Here is a 27,399-nt window from a genome sequence, read left to right on the forward strand (position 1 = left end):
AGGCTGATGCTGCAGCTGAGCAGGGTGCCAGCCTGGGAACAGTGCACACGAAGGTAAGGAAGCACATGGCTGAACTGTCTTCTGTTGTAAATACGACATTATATATGTCAGTGAACCTACTGTCAGTCCATGGTGGTCTGGTTATTTCAAGAACAGGACAGCCAACATATATCAGAATATCCTCAGGTTCCCCAAGTCTGACTGCAGGGTGGAATAGGAGATGAAAGAAAAGCTTTGACTGCAGATGCTGACGTTGTGTTGTGTTTTTATTTATTGTAGGTCAGAAAGTTGGGTTAAGGCTGTGCATGGGAGCAGCACTTTGCGCATGGTTACATCGTAGACCAGAGAACCAGGGATCCAAACAGTTCATCTCTCCTTCAGCCAGCTGGCTGGGACATGTCAGCTGCTCTGAAACTCAGCTCACAGCCTCATAAAACGGTGGGTAAACTCCAGCTCCAGCACAGGCTGACCTTTCCATAAACCTGCTGTGCTGCTTTATATCAGCTGAGCCTCTGACCCAATCGTTTTTAAATGCCACTGTTTGCCAACCTTGCATTGTTCTCGCAAACCAACTGAGTGTGTTAAGAGAGGATAATTAGGGAGAACATGGTAATTAATACCTCAGATAATAACCCAGAGGTGTAATTTAGCTGCCTGACTTGCACTGAATTCCCTGGGCTGGAGCAAGAGCAGCAGAAGAGGCACCTGCTGATGTCTGTCCTACAGCTTCAGCTCTCTGCAGGAGGCAACCACACGCCGAGCAAACAGGAGCCCCGAGGTCCCTCCTGAGCTGCTAATGATTGCCTTGCAGACAGCAATGGCATGTCACCATTGATTATTTTCCTATTATAAACTTCTTCCTCCTCTCCCTCTTTGCTGTGATCCGTTGGGTAAACACAAGAAATAGGTAAGAGCGGCTGAGGTTTGTGCTCACTGAGCATTTAGAGGAGGGGAAGCACTGACTTGACTGGCGGTTATTTCTTATTCTTAGGAAGTGGCTGAAGTTAAAAAGGAGTCCAAGGGGACTTGGTGGCATATGGATAAAAACGTTTTTCAGGTCTGTGAGGGCTTTTCTACACTGACAACATAAAGGGCATTTTTTAACACTGGCTGCTGTCCTCAGTGCAGCTGCAAATGACAAAGCAACTCCCATTGCTTAGACTAGAGCCAGCATTGATTTTGTGTGGTGTGAAGTCCTTCTGTTCCTATAGTTTTTGCCCCAGTTCTAGCTAGACTTACAGGTTTGCTTAGGTAATGCAGTCATTGACATGGCCTTATGCTTAGGGTTTGTGTTAAAGCAAGCAGCTATTGAAAATCCATAGGATTGTGTTTTCCCACCCCAAATACTCTGAGGAATTCAGAGGAGCTGTCATGCTTCTGCTCACATAAACTACCCTGAGCCATGACATTAAGGTTGGGCACTATAACTGTATATGAGTTGGATGTCTGGTCTGTGTTAATTCTCTAATCTTTAAGCAATGATTTAGTCCATCCCAAAATAGCTTAGTAAAAGAAGTGTGGTCAATTGTTCTCCTGATTTACTCTTTATCTCTTTGCTGAGTGTGGTGGAAGCCTGGCTGGCTGATCAGGCAGGATATCTGATTTTGAAGCAAGTCAACCTATTACGTAGCAAAATGCAGATGTGAGAGCTTTTAAAACCTCTCCCTGATCTATTTATTGTGCAGTGCTTGGCTTTCGTTGTTGCTTTTCTTTTTTGTCTTTGTGTGATACGCACCTTCGTTCATCCGCACAGCTTTCCTGATGCAAAGATATGGGTTTCTGCTGTACAACATGATGGAGGAAAGGAAAGGAGGTTTGTGAGAATAGAAAGGCTATAAGAAAATGAACCTGATGTGATTTTACAAAGCACTATCAGCGTTTAGCAGGGAAACAGGACAACAAAATTTGTGTCCTGCTAGGATAAGTAACCTTGTTTCTGCCTGGTTTGTGCTATGTTTTTTGGCATGGAGAAGGTGTTTCATGGCTGATTGGTCACTAAGTGTGTTATCCCAAGTCTTGTTGTCTGCAATGATGGTTATAAAAAGTGGGGATTTGTTTTGCTTTTCTAAATTTTCTCTCTTGTTTTCCCTTCCCCTTCTGGCTGTCAGAGTGAATTTGTATCTTCTGGCAACATTGGGGAGGTGGGAAAGATGTCAAGAAGAGGACGTAAAATGCATTTTAAAGTGAGCTGTTAGGAATTGGTTTGACATTTCTGACAAAGGGAAAGGTTACTGCACACAGCTTTTCAGCTCCTATCTTCTTATTCCTTTTCTTGTCAATCATAACTGAAGGAGAGAAATTCCTCATCATGACTGCCTTGTTCTGTGCGCACAGAATATCTGGCAGCCGGGCTTCACTTGGCACCAGCCACACTGCCAGGCTGTGACTGGTGTTTTGGGACATCTGTCTTGTGTGTCCCCTGAGCTGAGCAGGCTGCCAGGGTCAGGGGTACCCCTGGTCTCTCCACATTGTGTTTTCCCTTCCCTTTTGCAGGAATAAGAAATGTCTGCTCCTTCCTTCTTGCATTCTGCAAGGAGACCTCAAGCTTTGCCAAGTGACCTCCTGTAGAAATTTCAGACCTCAGATTCGGAGCTATTTACATAATCTAATGAACCTTTACTTTTAACAACAGACCAGTAACACTGTTGCTAAGTTTGGCACCTAGGGATGTTTGGTATTTGACCTTGTTCCTTCTCTGGTGACCTGCTTGGGAGTCCAAAAGAGCGATCTGACCCTGGAACTGCTGCCCAGGGAAGTGGTGGAGGCACTGTCCTACTTTAATAGGTGCTTATCTCCTGGGACATGGACAGGAAAAGAGTAAGGTTATTTGCCAGTTCGGTTCATTATGAAAGCAGCAACCAGCTCCAAATGGCTTTTGGTCTCTTCTCAAACTTTGCTACAGGACCAGCTTGATTGCTTCAGTTTCCTGCAAAATGAAAGACTGAAGTGCTTTCAATGTTTTGGTAAAAATATGCAAATTTGATTGTTTTTCCAAAAGCAACTGAAAACATGAACTTATTTGAGGAAACTCTCAAGTGTCTGCTCTTTAGCTGAGCATTAACATTTTCCGATGCAGACACAGCAAACAAGTTTCATTAATTCTTTTTCTTCTAGTCAGAGCTTGTTTAGCAGTTCTGTGGTTTTCATTTAGGTAGGAGGAGGAAAAACCTCTGCAGAGTTTCTATCTCTGCTTCTAGGTTGCAGCTCTTGGTTTTGCTTTTTTGTCTTTCTGGACTAAACCCAAAGACACTGTTTCCAGAGGCCCAGAGAAGCCTCCAGAGGCAGAGCTTCCCTTGGCAGGCAGCAGAGCACAATTGCAAAGCAGAAAAGAAGCGCCTGATTTAGCAAGCAGTTGTTGTTCTCCAAGTTGATGAAACAATTAGCTGGAGATGATGCTCTGTTGCTGTTCTGCTCTTTTAATAGCACAGTGCTCCTTGGGCAGGACAAACTCCTTTGTAGCTTGAGCAAACCAGGTGAAACCACACAGAAGGCTTCACTCAGCCTCTCCCTGAGCCTCACAGAGGGGATGCTCAGCTGGCAAAGGGCAGAGTGTTCCTCCTGCAGGAGGAAACCAACCTGCCAACAGGAAAACTTGCTGCCTATTGAAGCAGTCAATAAGAACTGCAGCAATCTCCTCCCAAAAATGGCTCTAGCAGCCAGACAGCAGACAACATGTTAAGCACTGCCCTTACCTCCCCATGCTTGTACAGAAGGTGCACTATGTTCCCTAGTGAGCATGGGGTGAGAGCTGCTCTGATCTGCAGAGGAGTGACAGTTCTCCATACCCCTGACATCCAATATGGATTACATGGAGAATGCTGAAGAGCAGCAGTGCTGCCATAGATCAGAACAATTCAAGCAGCTACAAGTCTGGAGATCTGTTTGTTGTTTCTTTCTTTCCCACTACTTCTTCTAGATGTTAATAGTGGTGTTTGCTGGGCTGCAAGCTGAGCCTGATTCTAGATCTGCTGGAAATGCCAGGCAGGGGATGCCTCCACGCTTCCATATTGCTGCATTTGGATTGGCTTCTCCAAGAGCTGCAAATAAACAAGTTGATGGCCTGATTTTATCAGCCACACAGGAAGGTGAATATAAAAGAACCAAGGAAAAAAAAAAAAAAAAAAAAAAAGAGGAAGAAGAAAGAGGAAAGGGGATTCAAATTAACAGCGATCCCAATTCCCTGAGTTTCAGTTAAACAATCTCATTAATCCTGTCTGCAGTGCATGTACTATGCCTGTGCTCCCCGCTCTGACAGGTCCCCAAATCACATTCACTGCCATTCATTATGTGCAATGGGATAAAACATTTATTCAGAGTCATGTTTTATTCCGAAGGAAAAAAAAAAAAAAGCTATTTCTGTAAACTCCAGACATCTGATGAACGGGTGGCACTTCCCCTGCTGGCCCTGGGCCCTGTGCCCAGAGCTGGGTCCTGCTGGTCATGCTGGGATCAAGCCACCATGAAGCGGGACAGGCACTGGCTTCACCAGATCTTGTGCTTGGAGGCAGCACAGCCTGGTTTTGCAAATGCAATTGTTCTGGAGTGGTCTTAGGTTTTTCCTAATTCCTGTTGTGGTGACATCAACTATCTAATGAGGAATATGTTATATTTTTAGGAGTCTATAGGAGTTCTTGCTTGATCAACCTGCCTTTTAGTTCTTGGGAACTTAGTGCATCCACTAAGCTTGCAGTCTGTGAAAATGAGTGTCTACAGGTTGAGCCTTTGCAGATAAGCAGCAGAGCTCATTTCCAGCCAAAGCCTGAAATGTATGGTAAAATGTTGGGAGCTGAAAGCAGATGGGTGTGCAGACATGTGGGAAAGGAAAGTTTTGAGCTTTGCAGCCAGTCCACAGCTCACCCTGCTTACTGGCACATTTAGTAAACCAGCTCAGTAAAGGCTTGGCCTGAGAAAGATTCACTGGAGCTGAGTGGCACATTTGCTGTTCAGAGCCTTCAGATCACCCAGGGACACTTGTTCCTCATCCATAGGTACCTTGTGCCTTAGGAATGAGCAGTTCTGCTGCAGTCTATCTGGTCAAAATCTGCTTTCTGTTCCCGTTGTCATCAATGGCTGTATGTAAATGAAATGTCACAGAAGCCATGGCTATAACACAATTATTTCATAACAATGCTTTTTACAAGCAGCAAGTCCAATACAACGTAGATTTCTATGTCTTTCTCATCTGTGACTCGGAGTCACAGTAGAGCAGATATCCTCTTCTCTGTTTGTCCCCTTGTGATGTGCCCAACAAAGCCAGCTTCCAGTGCTCAGCCAACACCTGCTGTCAAATAAGTAAGTGTGGAATTTGGCTCTGCACAAAATCTATGAGAATGCCTTGAGAGCCCTGCATCAAATTTGCCTGAAAATGGCCAATGCATTTAGGAGTTACTAGGGGTTTTGATCTGTATGCTCTGTTAAGCCTTGTTTCCTAAGGAACACAGGCTAAACTATTGCTCAGCCTTCTTAAGACAGTTATGCTCAAGTGTAGATGCTACATTAAATCAGGGAGCATGAAAACAAATTAAGGTTTTAAATCACCACAGATCAATTACCAAGCAGCTACTGCAACCTGCTACCTCTGCTGAACTGCTTTGCAGGCAGAAACATCTAAATCAGTGTGCTTAACCCATAGCTCTCAAAACACGACTTATCCAGTGCTGCTGAATCTCAGCCCTCTGCAATCATCTTGCTTTCAAATCACTGTAGGAATAATAAAAGAAGAAGCTCTCTCTCTGTGGGAAAGGCTCAAGTGTTCTTGAAGCTCTCAGTTCTCCTCAGTCACCCAACAAGTAGATCCAAACTGCTGCTTCCATTCCCAGTATACAGTGCCTATTTAATTCTTCTAGCATCTGTTATTCAGAGCATCTTCAGAATATCTGCCACCTTTTATCCCAGTTACTTTCATAACAGGAGTTGCTTCTTTCTTGAAAAGCAGCTGGCACTGCACTGAGCTGGGGTATTAGGCTGCTCATATTTAGGGTCCTATCTAGACTAGAGTTACAGTGAACTGAGAGTACAAGAATGATTCCTTATCATCTGATTATGAAGCAGCTAAATGTCATAAGACAGAAAGGACCTTAAATTTCTGTTTTTGTAACCCTAAATTGGAGAGGGTGCCTTTGGGCTTTTCTGATCTACAGCAGAACAATGTTCCTATAACTAGAAATTGCTCTATTTAGTTCCTAAGGGAAGAATCCATCCAAAATGAATATCGTCAGCAGTAAAATAGCTAACTTTTGGGAAAGAGATAGCACATGCTATAAAAAAACACGACCCCACAAACAGAATTTCCCCCTATAGACTGATAATGACTCATTTCAATGTTGAAAACATAATTGAATTGCTCCTTGCAGCAATTAGGAAAGCTTGTTGATGTGCAACTACTTAATTGTGTTTTGATACTGTGGACTCACTGTGGCAAGCTGCAGGCACCATTTTGCCTGTGAAATTAGTTGATCTTCGCTGCTTATTCTTTCCCAAACTCCATCCTATTCCAGAATGCACAGAGATCAGAAAGTGGTAGGAATTTTGGGGAGACTACAGGCTGTGTCTTTCCCAGCCAGCTGTAATGGCTGCTGCCCAGTGGCACATTAAGTGTTTCATAGCTTGTGCCATTAAACTGTAATTGCTTCTGTCTGCACCATTCCAAGTGAGGATGGTTAGCAAAGACTTCTATGTTAAGATGTTGTGTCTGAAAGTGTTTTGGGAGCAGCTGCATATATGCAGCTCTTGTAAAACTTAGGCATCCAAAAAGAATAGGATGTGAGGGATGTCTAGGCAGAGTTTAATATCTGAAGATGACCTGTGCTCAGCCCCTGGGTCAAAGTAGGTAAGATGGCTAGAAAAGTAATAAAAATATGATGTTTTCCATCCCCAGTGGTCAAATGGATAAACACCTTCAGCGTGGCTTGTTACCCCTGATTGCATCTGGTTTGGATGCTTAAGCAAAAGCATAAATCCTGACAGGGACAGATGTTAAAATAGCAAGGATAGAATTCACGTCCTATGGCTTGGAGTTGCTACTCCAGTCCAGGCAAGCTTCTGTTTAATGATGTTTGCTGATGTATTCATCTCAAGAGATAAGGAAGAAAAAAGGTTGTTTGTTCTCTACTAAGGGGAGTCTCGGAGATGATCAGAGTCACTGCCCAATGGCATGTGGGACCCAGGGAATGAAAGCTGTGCCTGTGAACATCAGGATTCCTTGTTAGGGGATTGTGCAGGAAAAAGCCAGCACGTCTCTTTGCTACTCTGGCTGCCTGCCACGTTCTGAAGTATGAGCCAGCTCTGTCTGGGCAGCTGGATCTGCTTGAGGACTCTGCCAATGACGAGGCAGGCAGCTTGTGAGCATGAGAGGTGGTCAAGCTGTCAGAAAGCATCCCTTCCTCAGAGCTGTTATGGAGAGGATACAAATGCAGAACCAGCTCCTTTGCTTTGGCCAAGACCAGCACCCTGGGTGAAGAGGCATCTCCACCTGCCCATCAGCCATTGTGACTTGGCATGGGCAAATGGATGAAGAGATCTGATTCTGGAATCCAGCATTCTGGGAAGGCTGCAGTTTATTTATCTGCTTTTTAATCTTGCGTGCCTTCACTTTAGAGGTGTAAAATCATCCTTTTTCCTCAAGTCCTATTGTTAGCCACCTGCAGTAGTCACAGTCAGCAGTTATGTCAGCACAGCCAACCTGTGGCATCCCAGTTGGGCACATTAGGAAAGAGTGGAATGATTTGATTCTGCTGCTGAAACATCCCGGAGGACAAGCTGTGCCCTCCAGGTCGGCAGATTTGAAGATAGATCAGAGTGTCTCCAAAACACAAAGAGAACTCAGATCCAGAGCTGCTCTCAGGCCAGGATGAATCACAGCAGGATCTAGGATGCTGCTCTGAAAGTGCTGCCATGAACATTGATGAGTGAACCTGGTCAGTTTTTTGCAGTCTGTATTCTGACTTATGTGCTTGTATATTCTGTTGATAAAATACAGTTTCAAGTATGATGACATTTTTGCAATTATCGTTTAGTTGATATTGTTGTTAAAAAAGAAAAAGAAAGAATGTGTAGTCAGTGGAAATGGAATGACTTCCCTGGTCTTGGCTGATTAACATTGATAGTAGATTTGGAGGACTGAGAGAGGTGGGAATTGCCACCAGCTGGCAACTTCATATTCATAATGAAAACCTAGCAAGAGTCTGTCATTTTGCCTTGCACTTGGAAACTGTTTTGCTCAAAACATTGTTGGAGTAGTTACAAACATCAGAAAATATGTCCGTGATGCCACCAGGGAAAGATTGATTCCAGGGTTGGTGTGGTTGGGAGGCAGAAGAGCCCCTGGTAGAGAGCTTGAAAGGATCATCCTTTGTAATGGAGGTAGGAAAGACAAAGCTGGGTCAGAAAGTGGGGATGTGTGAAGGATGTGTTTTGGGAGAGGGCTGGGGGAACCTGGGAGGTGTCTGCTGCTGCTCAAAGTCAAGGGAGCTCCAGCAGGGTACGGCTCACTGCAGGCATGTGGGTTCATGGGGCTGCTGAGTGGCAGAGGGCGCGTTGGATGCTCCCTCATGCGTACCCACATTGACTGGCATATTCCCCAGGGGAACTTTGTGTTATGTGTCATTGCATGTGCCACACTTCAGCTGGGGCTGGCAGGGAGGCCAGGAGGTGTCCTCAGCCTGTATAAATCTGATTGCTCACTGCTGTAAGTATTTCCCCACCACCACAAGGACCAACACGTTTATTTGTTTGTTTTTCTTTTGCAAAATGAAAACAAACAAACAAAAAAAAGCATAATTGAAGAGAGTAGATACTCCTTGTAGAAGCATTTTGTTTTCCTCGCTGTGCTGGTTTGCCTTTAAACTGGTAAAATTACTCCAGCTGTCATGTCATGAATTCTCTTCAGCTGAAGCCACTGCTACCACAGCCTTGAAGACACTCTGCTCCTGCAAGAGCTTAAATGGGATCGGGGAGCAATTATTTACCTGTATATAAATACTTACTCTAAATTGAGCTGATCTAATTCTGGGCCTTTATATCTTTTTGCCTGTTTTTCATGGTGAATGCACTACTGGTAGAGTTGAACAAATACACACACCTTATTTATTGAGCAGTATGGATGTGGTTTTGTCTATTTTCAAATGTCATTTATCCCCTTTAAAAGAGCCAAACAGCAGAACTTTGTTTCCAACAAAGATCTGAAATAAAATGTCATGCTTTGCCTTAGGAAGCTGTGCTGATTGACAGTTAGTTTCCAAGCTGTCAGAAAACCCCACACTGGGATGTTCACAGAGCACTAAGAAATATTCACTTCTACAGATGAGGAAACCAAGGCATGAATGGAGATTCCCCTCTGCAATGTCTGATGGCCGATTCCCTTTGCTACAGCACCGTGTTGGCTGAACCCTACAATCTTCTCCTTTATAATTATCGCATAGACTAGATCTTTCCTTTCAAAGCTTCTGAGGCAGCAGCACTAGCAGCTGAGCAGGGCTCTGCAGGTCCTACCTGTGCCTCCTGCCCTGCCCTCAGCATCCCCGTCCTTGCCTAGGTGTGTGGCTTTGGGCAGGAGGACCCCGATACAGCAGCAGCAGGTGATTCTTTTTGCATTGCCCAATCCCCAGTGGCATGGGTTAATTGAATGGACATATTTCATTAAACACGGCCTTCACCATCTGTTTCATCCCAATTATTAATGAAAAAAAAACAGAAAAAGAACATATTTCTCAATTACAGTAGTGGAGGTGAGTTATCAATGGCTTTAAATCCTATAGGTTTTCCTGTAAGGCAACCTTACAGTTATTAAGTTTAATTCAGTTCCTTGGCCCTGTCTCCCCACTACTCATTTCTCTCTCCAAAATAGCAGTTTAGAGACTTCTTCAGAGCAGTGTCCCCAGGGCTGTGACTGGGCATGATGCTGAAACAGGAGGGCTGTTTGCCCTACTCATGCCTAGAACTGAGGCAGTGAGGCAAGTGCTACTATGAACTGCTGTGCTGTTGTTCTTTCTTACAGGTGACTGGAATCCTGCCTGCCTGCAACACTGCATCCCCAACTCTACCCTGAAGGAAAGCATCTTCCAAGCTGAACTGAGGTACTGAGTAAAAGATCTGTTAGTTTCTTGACTGATCCAAGGGGTGGAACACCAGCCATACAAGGACAGGCTGAGAGAGCTGGGGCTGTTCAGCCAGAAGAAGGCTCCAGGGAGACTTGAGAGTGGCCTGTCAGTATCTAAACGGGCTGTAAGAAGGAAAGGAATAGATTCCCTAGCAGGGTCTGTTGTGATAAGATATGGGCAAGTGGTTTCAAACTGAAAGAGGGGAGATTGAGATTGGATATAAAGTAGGTTTTTGCAGTAAGGGTGGTGATGCACTGGCATGGGTTGCCCAGAGAGGTGGTGGTGCCCCATCCCTGCAGACACCCAAGGTCAGGCTGGAGGGGCTCTGAGCACTGATGGAGCTGTGGGTGTTCGTGCTCAGTGCAGGGAAGTTGGGCCAGATGACTTCCAAGGGTCCCTTCCACCTCAAACAATTCTACTTTGCTATGGTTGCAAATAACGCTTAATATACAGACAGGCAAAGGTTGCCTTCTGAAATTAGAGAGCAGGCAGTATAAATCACTGCTTCCAATCATGTCCTGCATCTTTGGCTGCTCGCCTGGGTTGTTGGAAATGAGCGCCTATGAGCTGGGAGAGGCAGGAGGTGGATGCCGCAGCAGACGCCTGCTGTTGTCCTAGGAGATGGTTTCCAATTCTGGAGGCAGGTTTGCTCTGACCTTTAGGAGGCAGCGCTGATTTGTTTTGTTGCTGCGCTGTGTTTTTTTTCTTTCCTTTGTGGTCCCATTAATCATTTTCATTCAAATGAAACCTGCGATTGGGCAATGCGCAGAACTCATTTCATCCAGCCTGTGTGCGCGTGTTTGTGCGTCTCTAGAAAAATACCGCAGCCAATTCTGTTAAATTATTAGTCCTGTATTTTTCAAATTTACTGTCGCCCTCAGGTAAAATTGCTGCTGCAACTAAATAAAACCTCTGGAAATGAATTCTGGCTCCTGACAGCCCTTAAGCCCTTGGGGCATTTAAATTCTGGATTTAGCGGCAGGATTATTACTTCAGCGCAGCAGTTAACCATGTCTTTAAGCAGACTTGCCCATAATAGTCAGTCCTGATTCTGCAGCACTTTTACAATGAGGACAAGGAAATGGTCCCTTTTGTTACGCACTTTTAATGTAAGTGGTGGGATCAAAAATCTTCCCTGGTTAAAAGACCCGCGGTAAAGTTGCAGTCAGAATCGCTTTTTATCTGGCTCCTGCTGCATTGTGAATGTGCCTGGTTTCCTGATCGGGACCCTCTTGGCAGAAATTTCCACGCACTCCTGTGTTAGCTGCTGTTGTTTCCTAATGGCAGCGGCACTGCATGGGGCTTCATTTTGCTCTCGCCGCTTTTTAATGGTTGCAAACTGACTTTATTGCTGCAGCCAGCTTGTCCATCTGTAGTCGTTCCTAATGGGGCCTCATGTGGCTCAGCTGTATGGTTGTATGTTTTGGGATGGCAGGAGGGGCTAGGGGGCCTGGTGCTGTTCTGGGCACCCATGAGCAAACAGAGGGCTGCTGGAGCAGGCAAGGAGAGAGAAGCAAGCCAAGAAGGACATCAGCAAGGGTATAGGGCTTCTTCTCCTTCACTGATGTGGTAGTGGCAGCCCAGAGTATGCCCCCTGCCTCTTTCTTTTAGAGATCTGCACCCTGGGCTCTGTCCTTCTACAGAGTCAGTGTCAAGGGATTGCACTGCTGCTGTACCAGAGAGGAGCAAGCACAGCTTGGGGACAGCACTAAAGACATAGCAGTGTGCTGGGGAAGGAGATCCAAGTCCAGATCAAGCCATCAGGTGCTGATCCACACCTGGAGAGAAATATGTCGCTGGGACAAGTAGCAGAAAGGCAAACTGATAATAGCTGAGGTTTGGCAGACTCTTTTGGGAGCTGGTGTTTAGCAGAAGGTCCCTAGTAGGGGGAGGCAGGATGGAAATGTCACCATGCTCTTTGTTTTGTAGCTTCTCTGGAGATGATCTTTTCTCTACATTAGTTTTAGCCTGACGAAATCCCAAGTGTGAATGCTGACAAATTAATGAGCACTTGAACTTTGGAAGTTTCTGGCCAGCCTCTGCAGATCTCACCATCAGTCAGGCCCAGTAGTGATGTCTGAGCAATATGAGGGTCCAAAGGTTTGTCCCTCTCCCCCTCTCACCCCATCCCAGCTTTCACAGAATTAAAAATACCATCAGTCTCTGGAAAAAGGAAAAACAAAGCTGGCTCTATGCAGAGCCACTCACATCAGCACAGAGCCCAGACTGGCTTCTCCTGCTGTTTATGCCCAGCTCTTGATCAGTGCAGCTGCAAGACTTTATAAGCAGACTTAGAATACAGCCATGCCAGTTGCTAATAGCATTATGTGAGGACCAAATCCTGAAGTAAATCAAAGTTTAAGATAATCAGCAATGAGTTTTACTGAAGCCTGTGGGACATTTTCTGGTTTTTCCCTAGCCCAGCTTCCCAGAACAGAGGCAGACAGTGCAGGCAGGCTGTTACGTTAGGGGATGGAGCCAGCTCTGGTCCAGCTGGGGCTATGGATGTGGGCTTTGCAGCCCTAGTGATACATCAGGCGTGGGTGAGATGGAGGCAGCAGCCCTTGGACCAGCCTGAGGAGGAGGCTGCCTGTGTGCCTTGGCACTACGGAAAGGTTTATGAGCTGGAGACCAGGGCTGCAGGAGTCAGCCAGGATTCAGTGCAGTGTCCAAGCTCATTAGGCCTGAGGATCCTGTGCTGAGTAACGCTGAGCAGTGCACACAGATGTCTCTGCCCCTCACTCCACTGAGCCGCGTAATGGAGAGCTAACTCTTTGTGGCAATTTAGGGCAGTGCTCTGGCTGGAAGGCCAGTGTGGATTAGATGGCATGAAGAGAATAGCGAGGATATAACTGACGGGTTTAGCATTTTCTAGCTGGGAATACACAACCGCCCAAACATCACAAATTTAAAATGATCAAACAGCATTCTGTCATCTTGTCCGTGTGCTTTTGTACCCACTGACAGCCACTATAACACAGTGTTAGAGGCTTGCCAAAGCAGCTTTTACAAGCCTGATGTACAGACTGGTGCTCAGACAGCCTCCTCTGCTTGCAGGCACTTCTTAGGCCTAGGACAAAATGTCAGAATATGTGTATACCTTAGGAGAAAATTCACAGGCTGCATGCTTCTGCTGGGTAACTGGGGAATAGGGTCCTGTGAACATCTCTCATTTTCAAAACAACCTTGTTGGCTGTGCCCAGCTCAGTCCCATCCTTTGTGCAATGCTGAATTTATCATTCAGCAGTTGTCAAAGCTTCTGGGTACCACTGTCAACACAAACTTGTTTCCTGGGAGTCAGGTTTTACACAAGGTCGTTTGCTAGCTTCCATGGGGAGCACACAGCAGGATGCAAAGTGCGCCTGTCACAGCTGAGCCATGCCGTACAGGAGGAGAGAGGGAGATTTGGCATGCAGGGCCTTCGTGGTTGTTGGGCAAGAGCTGGGCACAGTTGGCATCGTGCTCTGGGATGGGTTCAGAGCTTGCTGTTGCAGATCTGGGTTGAGATTATGTTGTGGAACTGAGAGTAATGGTTAATCGATCTGCTGGATGATGGGGACAGGGCACAAAGCCACCCTTCCTGGTTCCAGTTCCAGCCATGAGCACTACAAGTCCTGCTCCTTGCAAATGTGAAATTGCATGAATAGTGTTCTGCCAAATCGCTGCTCAGGACTTAAAGGCTCTGAGCAGCCTTCCCCTCCTCTCCCAGCAAGGTTAAATAGAAAAAGGGGTAATCTTTCCCTTGCTATCTTCTTTCCCCTTTTCCTAAGTTTAAAATCCAGAGAGCTGCTGCAGAGGCAGTGAGTGAAATGGTTCCTATAGTTGTACTCTTCTCCGGAGTTGTAGACTGTGTACTTATGCATGTACATGTGCACACGTACACAAGTAAATCATGCATTTTAATTATCCTCAAATGATGAGGAACATGCATCTGGGCATGACTGTGAGCCAGGAACAACGCATTCATTCGTTCACCGTTGCATTACCCCTTTTGACCTTAATTTGAATCCCTCCAAGCTGGGTGGTTGCATCTGTCAGTGTGGCTGTAGCAAACCTGCTGGGACCAAAAGCCTGACGCAGGGAAACTCTGTGCCATCCGTCCCTGCCCAAGGCCTGGCACTACCTGATGTTCTCCCAGTCCTCCCCCTACTGTCCAGCCATCTCCTGCTTTGTGCATTCAGTCTGCGTTTGCCCTGATTACTGAGAGCTGAGAGCCTGTGACCTCACAGCCACAGCTCCCAGCTGCCGGGGAGAAGGGTCCCATTAATTCCTTCATCATCTCCTTGGCTTGCAGTGTGGTTGAGGAACTTGTCAGTCATTGGGTGACAACAGGACAGAAGGTCAGTTGCAGTAGCAGTGGCCAAGGAACTCAATCTGAATGCGTGACTGTGTTATTGTGGAGGGGTTCTGACTCAGCCTGATCCTTTGCATAGCTTTGCTGCATAACTTTCTGTCTTAGCTCCCATCTCCTGCAGGTTTTGCCGGACTTATGTGGCAGATGATCCCTACTTCTTCAGCAAGTGTGTTTCCAGCAGTTAGTCACAATCTGAGGCTCTGCAAGATGCTTATCTTCAGGAAATGAAGATGGGAAGGGGCTGGGGTGGGGAATGCTGTTTGTGAGGTGCAGATGGAGGGTTGGTTCCCTATCCCTGTTTCCAAGAAAGGTTTGCAGAGGTTTTTTAAGAACTGCTCCAGACTCAAAGGAAATCAGAGACCCTGGAACTGTATGAGAGACTATGAGATTTACGGAGTGATTGTGCCACAGATTAGAAGGGCCCACACTGGGATACATCCCCACCTGAGAAAATGTAATCCTGGGTTTAACAACCCACACAAAAAAGAGATTCTCCCTGGACTCTTGTCCAGCTTCACACATAGCTGGGGTTCATGCTTTCTGCAGGCTGGTACTGCCATGGGGACAGTATGCCATCGCATCATCCTTCCTCTCCAGCAGCACTGACTGCAGAGCCCCTCGGTGGCAGCCTTTCCCTGGCTCTTTCCCAGCAGTATACCACTACTCAGCTTGCCAGACCACATCTAAACCAAAGAGTGATGGCTCACCTCGCTCCCTGGTTATTTATTCATTTGGAGGCGAGCAGCAGGGAGCCTGGCAGTATCCAGCCTCCTCCTCATGCGGCAGCAGTAGCAGAAGGTCTGCTCAGATGGGCACGGTGGGCAGATGGCTGGAGGTGACCCCTGGGGCAATGCCAACCAGTGAGCCTCTGGGACACAGCCAGGCTGAGAGCAGAGTGCAGCTCCCATTGGGGCGGCACAGGGCCATCTGCGATGCGTGTCCCAGCTGTGTGGGCCATACTGGTACTGGGGGGGATGTGGGCACCATTGGGCCCATGTGATCATTGTGCTGCCCTCCTCGGCAGCACAGGATGCTGGTAGCTCCTGAGAGGCGCTGGCTGGCCTGGGGCACCAACTGGGCTGGAAACACCCCAGATATCTTTATTCTGGAAAGGGGGTGAATCATAAAGGGTGAAAATTTGGGGTGGACATTCCCTCTGGAAGTTGAGGGAGTGGCAGTGGCTGCAGCATAGCAAAGGCTGTGTAAAATGGAGGGTTGGGTGTTATTTTTATTCTCTTCTGCTTATGTGTGATTGCTGCTGAAGCTTTTACAAAATTCAGTTCCACAGCTTGAACCTGATCCCCTATATCCAGATGCTGCAGTACAGCTGTGGCAAAAATCTTACAAATGCTCCCCTTATCCACTTTGCCTTTTGTACTGATGCTCATAACAAATCCGAACGTTTTACCTTGCATGTGAAAAAAGCAGCAAACCTACATACAACAGGTTCTGCAGTAAGAAATAACAGATCTGCTAACACTGCACCTGTCCCATGTGTGCTTTGCAGTGAAGATGACTCTTCATGAGACAGAAGGAGACAATTTTCCATTGGTACACCTGAAGAAAACAAGGACTGAGATGGAATCTGGATTGAGTGGAAGCTCATTTGCTTTTACCACTGTCTATTTTTAAGGTAGTCCTTTTCTTGGTTTCCTTCTTGGAAATGACACAGGATAGCGACTGGGGATAGAACAGTGGTTGAAAATACCTCATTGAGCAGTAGGAAAATATAATTTATGAAAGGAAAAATAATTATCTTAGCTTATTAACTCATGGCGTGATTTTTTTAATGGCAGAGTTATAGGTTAATTAGGATGTGCGCTATCCTTATGCCTATCAGAGTGATTCATGGGGGATCATGGATCATGGGCTCGTAAGGCCTCCCATAAAGGCAATCCCTCTGAAAGTGCTTTAATATCTATGTGTGTGCCTGGAAAATTTTTTGCCCTTATCAGCAGAAAAAGTCAGAGACTAAATGGACAGAAATGGAAATGCTTTCGAGTGACACAAAACCTGTACACTATTGAAATTCTGATTGGGTGCTTAAAGAGGAATTATTTTCTCTTGTATCTTTCTACACGTTGGATTTCTCAGCCTGGCTGCAAAGCATTTCTCTCTGAAAGACCGTGCTCGCTCTCTTGGCTCTCTTGAATTAGAGGCAGCAGTAGAATGGCAATGATCCACCTCCCTTTGAGCATCCCTGCACGGTGCGGCGGTAAAAGCAGCTTAATGTTCCATGGGGCTCTGGCTGAGCACAGCAAATAGCAAAGGTAATGCGACGTTCCTGCTTGGGAGGAACATTGAGAGGGGGGAAAAATACAGAATGACCTTTTTATCTGTGAAAGTGAATGGCAATGGGATGCATGGGTAACTGGAACCCAAGAGGCAGAGGGGCCTTGGCCTGGTTATACCTCTTGGTACAGAGCAGAAGGCCACAGGGTAGGGGTGTTGCCTTGTGTCCATGTCCCCCTACTCTGCCTTAGCCAGGAGCAAGAACACAACACTGCTAATGTGGCTGCATGATTTCTGGAGTGCTCATTTTTGGTTACCTCTGCAGGTGGAGCGAATGCGTAATGACTTTGCAGACAGATGGTATAAAAATAGAGCTCGGTTTACTGTTTATCCTGCTAGACTCAGGTTGGGGGTAGAAAGTCATAAAAGTCAAAGCTATTTGTCAATCTGCATTCCCTGGAATGGTGTAGAGGACCCCAAAAGGGGAAAAAGTCATAGGGAAGTTCATTTAATTTCTTGAGCGCTGCATTCTTCATACAAGACCTCTCAGGGTGAAGAATCCATTGCATTTATGACAACCACTACCGAAATCTGCTTTCTGCTGTGGTTTTGCCAGGAAGGAATGCTTCCCAAGATGACAGAGACAGTAACTGCATCTCCTTTTGGAACATGAAAAGCAGATCGTGGCAAGGCTCAAGATACCAGTGACCATTTGGATCCTGGAGAGAAGCCCAATTGCTTCATTAAAGAAGAGTTGTCACATGCTTGTTTCTTAAATCCTGCTAAATACCTGCTTAGCAGCGTTATTGACAGGCTTTTCTCATGAACACTGAGCTGTTAAGCTGCTCCTAGTTTACAGCAAGAGGTTAAAGGATTTTTTCAAAGCTCCCAATGAAAGCCTTACTAACTGGATTAACCGCTAACATGGATTCAGGCTTTGAGTCAGATTAACCCCAGCTGCTCAAAGTAGGTTCCTCTTGTTGGTTTTCTTCTCCCCTTTTTCTTCCTTTTTTCCCCCCTCTCAGCTTTAACCTCTTTGTTTGTCAGGAATAATGGAAGTAAAACAGTCTCGTGTGCTTGAGCAGGGGAACACTGTGTGCTCCCAGGACTGGAAGGAACTGGGTTGCAGCTCCAGGATGTGAAATGAGACTGAAGCAGAGGCTTCACAGCACCAGAGACCTGCAGTTAATCTCATTTAGGCTGTACTTAACTATGTATTTCTTCAGCATCTGAGGAGGACTTTCACATTATCTGTTCTGCTGATTATTTCTGCTATTGCACTGGCTTCTGAGCTTGCTACAGTCAGACTATCCACTACCTCATTTGGAGGTGCTTTTTCCCACTCACTACTGAGCAAAGGCAACGTCCCAGAGCTGCTTTCTGAAGTCAGAATCTGTTTCAACTCATTCCACAGTAGCTGCAGTGCAAGAATCTGTTAGGAAGACTAAAGGATGATAGTGTAGGAATGGAAGGAGCAGGGAACACCGTGTGGGCTCTCGTGCATGACCAAACTGGCATGCACATTGATTCCCAGCCCAGAGGAGGGATGGAGCCAGCTCTTCTACTGTTTTTGTGTCATCTGCTCATTGCACCATTCAGCCCTCTCAATCATCTTTTTGTCCCAGCTCACATAGGCTGAGTGCTGACCATGTGAAGCTCAACACATGGGGGTCAGGGCAAGGAATCACAGTGCTTGGCTGGTCCCAGGTAGTGAGCCTTCAGCTGGGGCACTTCAGCAGTGCTGGCATGTCCCTGGGACAGAGCTGTCTCTCTCACTTAAACCAAAATATAAGGCACCCCTGTGCAGTACACTTATTCCATTTGATAGCAGCTGATGGATTTATCACCTACAAATGCATCCAGGGCCTCTTGCTCCGCTCTGTGGCTATCCCCATCTCACACTCTTTCAGCTCATTGAGCTGACCCCATTTTCTCATTCCCCTTGAATGTTGATCAGCTCTCCTGTGCTTTTTTGTGCGTGCTTCTTAATCTCACATCCTTTGACTGCCTTTATCCCAGTCTAATCCATTTGTATCTGAATCACTGGCCCTCATTTCTGATTTCCCCTCCACCTCCTCACCACAGGTTTCTCTAATTTTCCAGCCCATCATCTCCCTTCCATCCCTGAGGGCAGCTCCTCCTCTCCCCTCCAGCATACCAGGGCCCCTGGCTCTGCCCCAAACCTCTGTCAGCTGCTCAGCATCAGCCTGGTCCTGGCTCATTGCTGCCAGGTGGTTCCCTCACAGATTTCCTTTATCATTTTCCTCCCAGCCCTCACTACACATCCCTTAGGGGAACCTGTGTCACTCATTCTGTGTGTTCCGTCAGCAAGTACCGACTTCTTCAAAGCAATCACTCCAGGTGTGTGACACAGTTAACGCTGTCACCCAGAGGCTCTGCAGGACCTTTTCCAAAGGTAAGAGCTGCCAGCACTGTCTGTCTCCCTCTGGCAGGGACTGCTCTCAGCACACACAGGGATTTCCCCAGGAACCTTGCAAGTCTGGGCACAACCATGCTGGGAAGAAGCACGTTTCTCTCTGCAGCACTGGTGGACTTAGAGATATACTTGGGAGCCATCCATACCCTGCTTTTCCCCTTTGGACATCCAAACTGTTATTTCTGGGATTCCTTATGGTTTGACATTTGGCATTTCATAGAGCGTGTCTGTCATGTCCCTCTTATAACAGATGATAAAAGTAAGGATTCCTAGCCCTGTGGCCTGCCCTGAGACTGGCTAAAGAAAAGGGAGAAAATAAAATCTGTGAAATAAAAAGAATGGAAAGAAAGAAAGAATGCAGTTATGGGATGTGAAGAAAGGTCACCCTCTTGGATTTAGTCTGGTGGTTGGGAAGTGTTTTGGGCAGATGCTCAGGACTGTGGTAAGATGGTGCCATAGCTATTAACCTCGTGATTCCCTCTCTGTTCCTTTACTAGGGTGTAAACTCACCAGCTCTATGGAGAGAAGTTGTAATCTGGTTCTTTGTTGTTTTTTCCTCACAGATACTTCAGAGTTCATCTGAACTCTCACCTGTCATCTCCATGGGAAGGATGGGGCAGACCTATGCCATCTGAAATGGGCTGTGGACACCCCTCTGCCTCTGTAGGCACAGGGTTGTGAGTCAAACACTTGCTTGGGTAAAGCAGATCTTGTGCCATCATACCCCAGGACTCAGCTGTGCCCATAGGATGGGGCCAATGGACTTGGAACAGGACTGACCGGCTTAGGGGGCCAGTTTTCCTTTTGTCCCTTTCCCCAAACCTGGTTTAAATTAGTACTTTATGTATGTCATTTAGTCAGCTTGTGATATTTAATAGTTAAGAGCTGTCTGTCAGGTATTATCAGTTTGTTTTTCAGCATGTAATGGACAGGGTAGCAAGCGCTAATAGGCAGCTCTCTCTGACCATTTTCAGCAGTCACCTTGCCTACTTCTCGCTGACACTGTTCTTACAGTAATTAATGTGTTGGCACATTACTGGGAGCCTTGTCAATGAATTAATCTCCATGCGGAGGGAGCAGCAGAACACAGGTTCCTCTTGTTGTCTCTGGCAAACAGGAGCTGCAGACAGGGAGGGGGCTGTGAGAAGAGCCCCTGCTCTGGGGGTGCCTGAAACTATGTGCTCTGCATATGTCTGGTTTTGTCCTTTGAGTTTTCATGTCTGATTAGAGTTTCTGAGGGGATTATTTTGCCTGGTGAGGGAGGGCAATTTGTTATTAACTTGATGCTACAAGAGCAGAGAAGAGGTTCAGCTCCATTAGTTATGTGAAGGCATCTATGTGCAAGTATTTTGTCCAAGTAATAGAATAAAGGTGATGTCTAGGAGGATGATCAGCCCCAGGGGCTTGTTCTTGATAAATTGTAATTCATGTTTGGTCATATTCTGGGCCAGAGGCTGGACGTGAAACAATGAGGTATAACAGTGCTTCTCGGTAGGGCTCCAAACAAGAGCTTTAGTAACCGGAAGGGAGCAGGCAGCCATAGGGTTAGCAGGGGAGCACTTTATTCCTCCTCCGAGGCTCAGCAGGTTGCAGGCACCCCTGTGGCCTCGCACTGCCATCTTTCTGTTCTGCATCCCTTGTAATACTTGGACACTCAGCAACCTGCGTAGCTCCTGGCTCTCTGTGACCGTGAGTCACTCAGCTGACCTGGTGCTGCTCCCATTCTGCAGTGTTTTGGTGCTTGTTGAAGCCTCTCAGTGAACTTCACTAAGATGAAGGAGTGAGGATCTGTGAAGTTGTCTCCAGTGTGAACAAAGAAGAAAACATGAAAATGAAGCATTTGTGGTTACAGATACAGAGCTCTGCCTTGAGAGTGTACTGGGATCTGAGTCTTCATTGCCTTCCTTGAGCCATCTCCTGGTATGTGCATCAGTGGATGATTATAAATCCAGTTCAATGTTCACTCTTGTGAACATTGTATTATGTTCAAAATAACAAATGTATAAAGTTATTGTATTAGAGTGTATTTTGCTTTTATATTGATAAATAAGAGTGAATGGTTTCAAATACTAACAGGCACTTCTTATTCTCTGTAAAGTCTAAATGAACCTCTAAAGCATCCAGTGCTGGTTCTGAGGTTGTGTCTCACCTGGGCAGAAGGATACTTCAACTTCTAAATTTAGGAGCTGTTCCTTGGTTAATATGCAGTACTCAGCTAATAACTTGGTTATATAATTAATGTATGAGAAGAAGGGCTGCTGGTGTTGATCCCAGCACTGACTTGAAGTAACTTACGCTTTTGTTAGGAAGGAAAATGACATAATTGCTTGAGGGACAGGGCAGTCTGTGAGAGCTAAGAAATGAGTACTTCCTTACAGTGCTGGGAGTGAGGTGTGGGATTTATTGTCCTGTTTAGTACTTACTTGCTTTTTTGATTGCCCAAGAAACTGGAGAATGCTCTAAACAAAAGTTGAGTCCATCCACAGTTAAGAAGGGCAAGGGAAGGATAAAATCAAACTGTAGTTCTGTACTGAAGCCATGAAGTCATCAGGAGATGAGTCTGGTTATCGCCTGCTGGTGGGACAGTGGCTGTCCCCAGGACTGTGCATGTTTCACATCTATTGCAGTGATAAAAACTGAAGAAGCATGGCTGTATTTCCCTTTTAGGCTGAGAAGGGAATCCCCCAGGCCGTTCATTTTCTGAGATCATCCAGGTGCATCAGAGCGTTTCCAAGACAATTTGTCATTATTTCAAGGTCTGACTGCCTGCAGTAACTGAGGGCAGTGCTGCTGGGTGCTAGTCCTTTTGTGTACAGGTTTGTTTCACTCACCTCCAACCCCGAGAATCAGAGAGACTTCCACAGGGTTCCTCCATTTTCAGTGCTTTAGACTGAATTGTTTTCTATACCATTTTTTCAGCCCCACTTTTATTAACATAGAATGACACTAAAATGTCAGCTGGAGGAGCGCATGAATCCCTTTCTTACACCTAAGGACATTATTATGGTCAGTGATGCAGCTAACACACACATGTCCAGCCCAGCATGGATACGGTGCCTGTATTGCTCCGCTGAACTGCTAAACTATTTTTGGCTCACTTAAGTACTTACGAACTGCTACAATAAACTGACCAGGTTTATTTTTCAGAGCTGAAAGATTTCCATTGCCTTTTCCTTCATGTTCCAGAATCCCCAGAGGTTTGTCATCAAGCATCCTCATTTGTGACCCCCAAGGAAAAGGTGAGTGCAGCCCAATTTAATTGTTGTGTGTATTGTTGGTGTTACCGAGCTGGTACAGCTGGGAAAGCTGCTTTATGGCAAGAGAGAGGCTCCCTCTGTAGTCCTGAGTGGGAGAGCTCTTTCCAGAGGAAAACAGAGCAGAGATATATCTCAGCTTTTTCCAGCAGACCTTCCTACAGAGCAAGTTCTGTTTTCATTGCTCTAATTGTCCCAAACTGCTCTCTGAAAAAGTGAAAAGGTTTTTATGACCACACCTGTTCTGCATCACCTGAGTTTTCTCACTTTAGCCACCAATGCTGTGACTTAAGTACATGGAGAAAACTCTTTGTTATCTTTTCAGTCCTTTCTGAAACCATGTCCCCTTTTTACCTTTTCTTCTCTAACCTGAGCTCACAGTGCTCTCTGAGGACATAACTACTGATTTCTCTGGTGCGTAACATGTCTGTATTTTCTGTATCCCGGCCTTTTAGCTCTGGGGCAAATGTTTAAACACCACAGATGCTTTGAGCAGATGTGTCCCAGAGTTTGATCATGCTGAGCTGATTGAAATGACCCGTGTGTTCTCAGGCTTCCTTCCCCTCACCAAATGTTAATGTTTATATCCTTTGGGGAAAATTATTCCAATCAGAACTGGAACTGATGCAATATCAATACCAGAAGCAATACCAATGCTGGTACCAGCACCAGATCTGATACCAGAACCACTAAAGGCTGGAACACCAGGCTGGCAAAATCATCTCTGTGCTGATAAAACATAAGGACTGCTTTTCCCCATTACTGATAACAGAGAATTGCCCAAACACAGAGAAAATGAAAGAAAGTAGAGTGTGACTTCACCTGCTTGAAGGACACCTGTGTTGGCTGCGTTTGGAAGCTGACATAAACATAGTAATGCCCACAGAAATCACTGGATTGTGTTTCAGACGAAATGAAATGAAATGAAGATGGAAGATTAAGTCCCTTAGTTACCCAGGGCACAATTTCACCCTAATGTACCATGACTCCGATTTGCTATGAAACCTTAGGCCACAATAGAAAAGAAGATGTTTTATTATGGTCCATTTTTATATTTTTAATTATTTTTCTCAAATTTTCTTGCTCTAGCTCTGAACACCTGGAAACCCAAGCAGCATCAGCAAAGCACAGTGCAGTTCTTGTGCTCATCAGCCCATAAGAGAAGCTGACTGAAGACTGTGGTGACTGGACCACAACTGCCCCAGCGCATTTAACTTCAAGAGAGAGTCAGCTGTTGTGTCAGCATTCTGTGAGTTGTAGTATGAACTAGCTGACGGCTGTGCTCCTTGAAAGCTCACTAAGTGGGAGTAGCATGGCTGCCCAGCGTGGTGTGGGTGTCATGGTCATGTCAATTAGCCTATGACCTGTACTTATATTCCTCACTCTGGGTTGATGGATGGTTGGACTAGATGATCTTAGAGGTCTTTTCCAGCCTTAATGATTCTATGAGTCTATTCTATGATTTTCCCATAGGTGCGTTGTTTCATTAAGAGATGTAATGAGGTGTTTCAGGAAGGGGTTTGTTTGTTTTGCCTTATCTCATGGAACTCCCTTGTTTTCTGGGCTACATTTCAATTTCAAATGTTATCAGGATGCAGCCTTGAAGGGGTGTTTCATATTAGATCTATGGGAAGAATTGAACACTACAAAATATATGTTCAGAGATGAACAGCAATCAGCTTGACAGTTGTGTTTGACCTAAAGGACTGAGCCAATCTATTCTTGGTAGTTCAGGTTTTGGGTATTATAGAAGTCCCACATAGGACAGTTTGCTGGCTCATTTTCCCGGTGTACACAGTAAGGATATGTATTTATTTTAGAAAAACACTTAGCCAGAAGGAACACAACGTGTAGTGAAAGATAAATTATGCAGATAATGTTCTGTTATGCGCACAGAGTAAAAAGTATAAGGGACATGAATTTCCCCAGGGAGATGCCTCAGAGAGGGGATGCTGGGACAAGACAAAAAATAAAATAATATAAGGAAAAAGAGGAAGAGGAAAACAAACTGAATGTAGTTAGTTCTGGCAGATCTTGCTTAAAGGAGGAGGAAGACTGAATGAGCAAAAAATTGTACCAGGGGGCAAGTCCCTCTAAAGAAATGACTGTATATTGGTTATGTCACTTGTCAAGGTCACTGCTCTTACTCGTGAGGACAGGGCTTTGACCCTGCAGGTATTTATGGGGCTTGGACTGGGTGACTGGGAAGTGTAAAAAGCATCAGAGTGGAGAACAGCTGGCAGCTTCTCTTCCCTCTGGGTTTTCACTGTGCTCTAAGGTGGGGAATGCAGAAGCTTTTTGAGTTCTGGTTTGTGCTATATGGCCCAGTGAGGTTTGACAGCATGCATTCCCGTGCATTGCGAAGTAATGCAAGATCACTGTAGCAGACAAAGCAACCCCTGCTCTTCTCAGAGATGGACACAGAAGCCTTGCTGAGGGTGGAATAATAACTGTATTGAGCATCAGAATGTGGAGGGAATCTGAATGGGCAGTAATACTTCATCAGGAACAAGAAAGCAGAAGCAAGAAGTTGTTTCTTTCTTGTTCACCTCCAGAGCTATACCTTGCATCAGCAAGTCTCAAAGCTGGCATTTTGAATCAGTCCCTGCTGCTGCTTGCTCTGTTGCTCTGTTCCACTGTGGCAGTCCTGACATTTTCGTGCTTCTCTTCACAGTGCAGCAGCCTGAATTGTGCTTAAGTGGGCAGATTAAGGGAATAAGGTAGGCTATGTGGTTTTTTTTCTGTGTGTTGGTGGGATTCAGAACTTGTGAGAGCTCCATGAGGTGCAAATTTGCTCCTGTGACTTGGTGCAACGCAGATTTTCCTCCGTGAGCTCAGACTTTCTGACCCAGCTTTTGCAGTCCTTGATGTGAGGTACTGAAGGGATGCAGCGTTTCACAGGGCATGCTGCAACCATCAGCAGAAGTGTAATTGGCTCTTCCCACGTGGCTGCCATCACAAGCTTCGTAGCAGATAGAAAATGAGAAACTAATCCTTGTGCTGGAACCACTTTGGCTCTACATTCAATGTGTTGGAGGCAACCACTTTGCTGCATGCTGACCTCCTGCATATAGCCATGGTAAGGGTCACTGCCATTCCCTGTGCTTGTCATGATGCAGCCCACATTAGGAAAAAAAGAGTAAAAAATCAGTCTTTTGGGATTGTATTTACTGATATTTCTACCATCTGTGAATTTGTCTAATCCCAACAGAAGTTATTCTCCTTGATTTGAAATGTTTCCCTGTCCCCTTTGTAATGGCTGCTGGCAAAGCTGCTGTTCTCCTGATGGATTTTGTTGGGTATAAGTTTGATAGCTCACTTACAGCAAAGGCCAGCAGTCTGTTAAAACAGTATCATCTCTGCATTTAATCCTTCTCTGCCTCCCAGCTCACATTTAATCTAAGCATTAACCGTCATTTACAATGTTGCAAATAGCAGCTACTCTTTGCACTATCAGGAGGAAAAAATGCCATAGGAAATAATGGATAGAAAAGGCAAGTACTGAAGATCAGCCTCTTTAGTTCTCGTTTATCAAGAAAGGATAAAATAACTGGTATTTCTTCCCCTCCTACTGGAAAATAGGCTATTCCTCTTGGGAAAATAGCCCATATGATGATGAACATCTCTCCATCATCAGCATCCTGCCTGGACACTCACAGATTTTCCTGCTTTCATTATTTGCAAGTGAAATATCTTCAGGTTTTATTCTTGGCTTTTTCTTGCACTGTGTGTGTGTTTTCTAAATTACTGCTAAATGACAGAAGAAAACAGCTGGTGCCCTCAGAGTAAGCCTTTAAAACCATATCCTACTCTGGCAAAGTTCTGCTTGGTCAGCAACCTACGTTGTGCATATTTCTTTCATTGTCTTGCAGATTGCAATTGCAGAGTGCCTTTGCATTTAAACAGGGTCTTTCTGACCTAAGAGGTAGCAAGAACTACATTAGAGAGGGCATGGTAAGTCAGTGCTCTGACCTACCCTACACAGCTGGACTGGTTACACTTGTGCAAGTTATATATTTATAACAACCCATCATGTTGTCAGATGTCACTTCAATAGAGAGGCTACAGCTCCTACTTACATGAATATTCGTTTGAAAGGCTGATTGGAAGAGACACACCAGCAGTATTGCTCTCTTTAAAAAATACAGTTCTGGGCAGCAGTGTCCACAATGGGCATTTAATAATCTATTCTGTATGGATCCTTCCTTCTGATAAGTTCTCCATGATCTTAGCTTGGATCGAAGCTTATACAAGTGTTAGAAAATCAAAAAACTTGAATACTGTCAATGCCTGTGAGGTTGCTGACTGAAAGCAATAGGATGTACTTGAGGATTTCTGCTCAAGTTCATTCCTTAAGCCTCTTTCTGCCTTTTTTTTACACACATGTAGCTAATGGGAACTCATCTAATTTCTTCATAACTACTCGTTATCATTTAAGCAGTCTTTGTGCTACAGAGACCAGTTCTGTCTGGAGAAGGTACATATGTTGTGACTTGTATTTAATTGTCAGTTCATGTGATCAAATGGTTGGGCTGAGGCTCTGCTACCAAGGCTAGGGCCATTGCTGTTTGCTCAGCTGCTTTATACTTATGGAAAGCATGGGGAAAAGTAGCTTAAATTCCGGTTTCTTTCTCCTCCCCCAAGAACCATGTTTTCATGATCAAATTTGTAACCAGAGCCCAACGTTTTCAGATTGCCTTTGATAACTTAGGAAAGCAGTGTGGTGCCAAATCTTACCTTTCCATCCTCCTCCCTTTCAACAATTTCAGTGCTGTATTATATGTTAGGAGCATCATCCATTAGGATAAAAGTACCTGGGTCCCTCTTTCTGCTTAGGATATGCATATGACAGTTCCTGAACTTCAGCTATTTTTTTCTGTGAAATTCTGCTAATGAAAAGCTGTTCATACAGGATGGTTTGTCCTTTTAAATCTATGGCACGGGGATGACATTACTGTATCGCTTCCCATCTGCTGTCACTGAGGTCACTGCTCTGGCACAGAGCAGAACAGCTGCAGAGATTGA

The 27,399-nt window shown here is 45.4% G+C and overlaps 1 long non-coding RNA gene across 1 annotated transcript in view; it reads left to right on the top strand.

Moving 5' to 3' along the window:
• LOC107320235 overlaps positions 1-27,399 on the top strand; it is a 127,309-nt gene that overhangs the window by 84,460 nt on the left and 15,450 nt on the right. The window contains exons 4-12 of the long non-coding RNA XR_004308934.1: positions 280-438; positions 9,995-10,073; positions 15,959-16,084; positions 16,546-19,099; positions 19,371-19,562; positions 19,684-21,040; positions 21,788-22,359; positions 23,464-23,623; positions 24,930-25,453. This is a non-coding gene — a long non-coding RNA (uncharacterized LOC107320235). The remainder of the gene's footprint in view (positions 1-279; positions 439-9,994; positions 10,074-15,958; positions 16,085-16,545; positions 19,100-19,370; positions 19,563-19,683; positions 21,041-21,787; positions 22,360-23,463; positions 23,624-24,929; positions 25,454-27,399) is intronic.

This window comes from Coturnix japonica, chromosome 13, assembly GCF_001577835.2.
Source record: "Coturnix japonica isolate 7356 chromosome 13, Coturnix japonica 2.1, whole genome shotgun sequence".
Taxonomy (NCBI): Eukaryota; Metazoa; Chordata; class Aves; order Galliformes; family Phasianidae; genus Coturnix; species Coturnix japonica.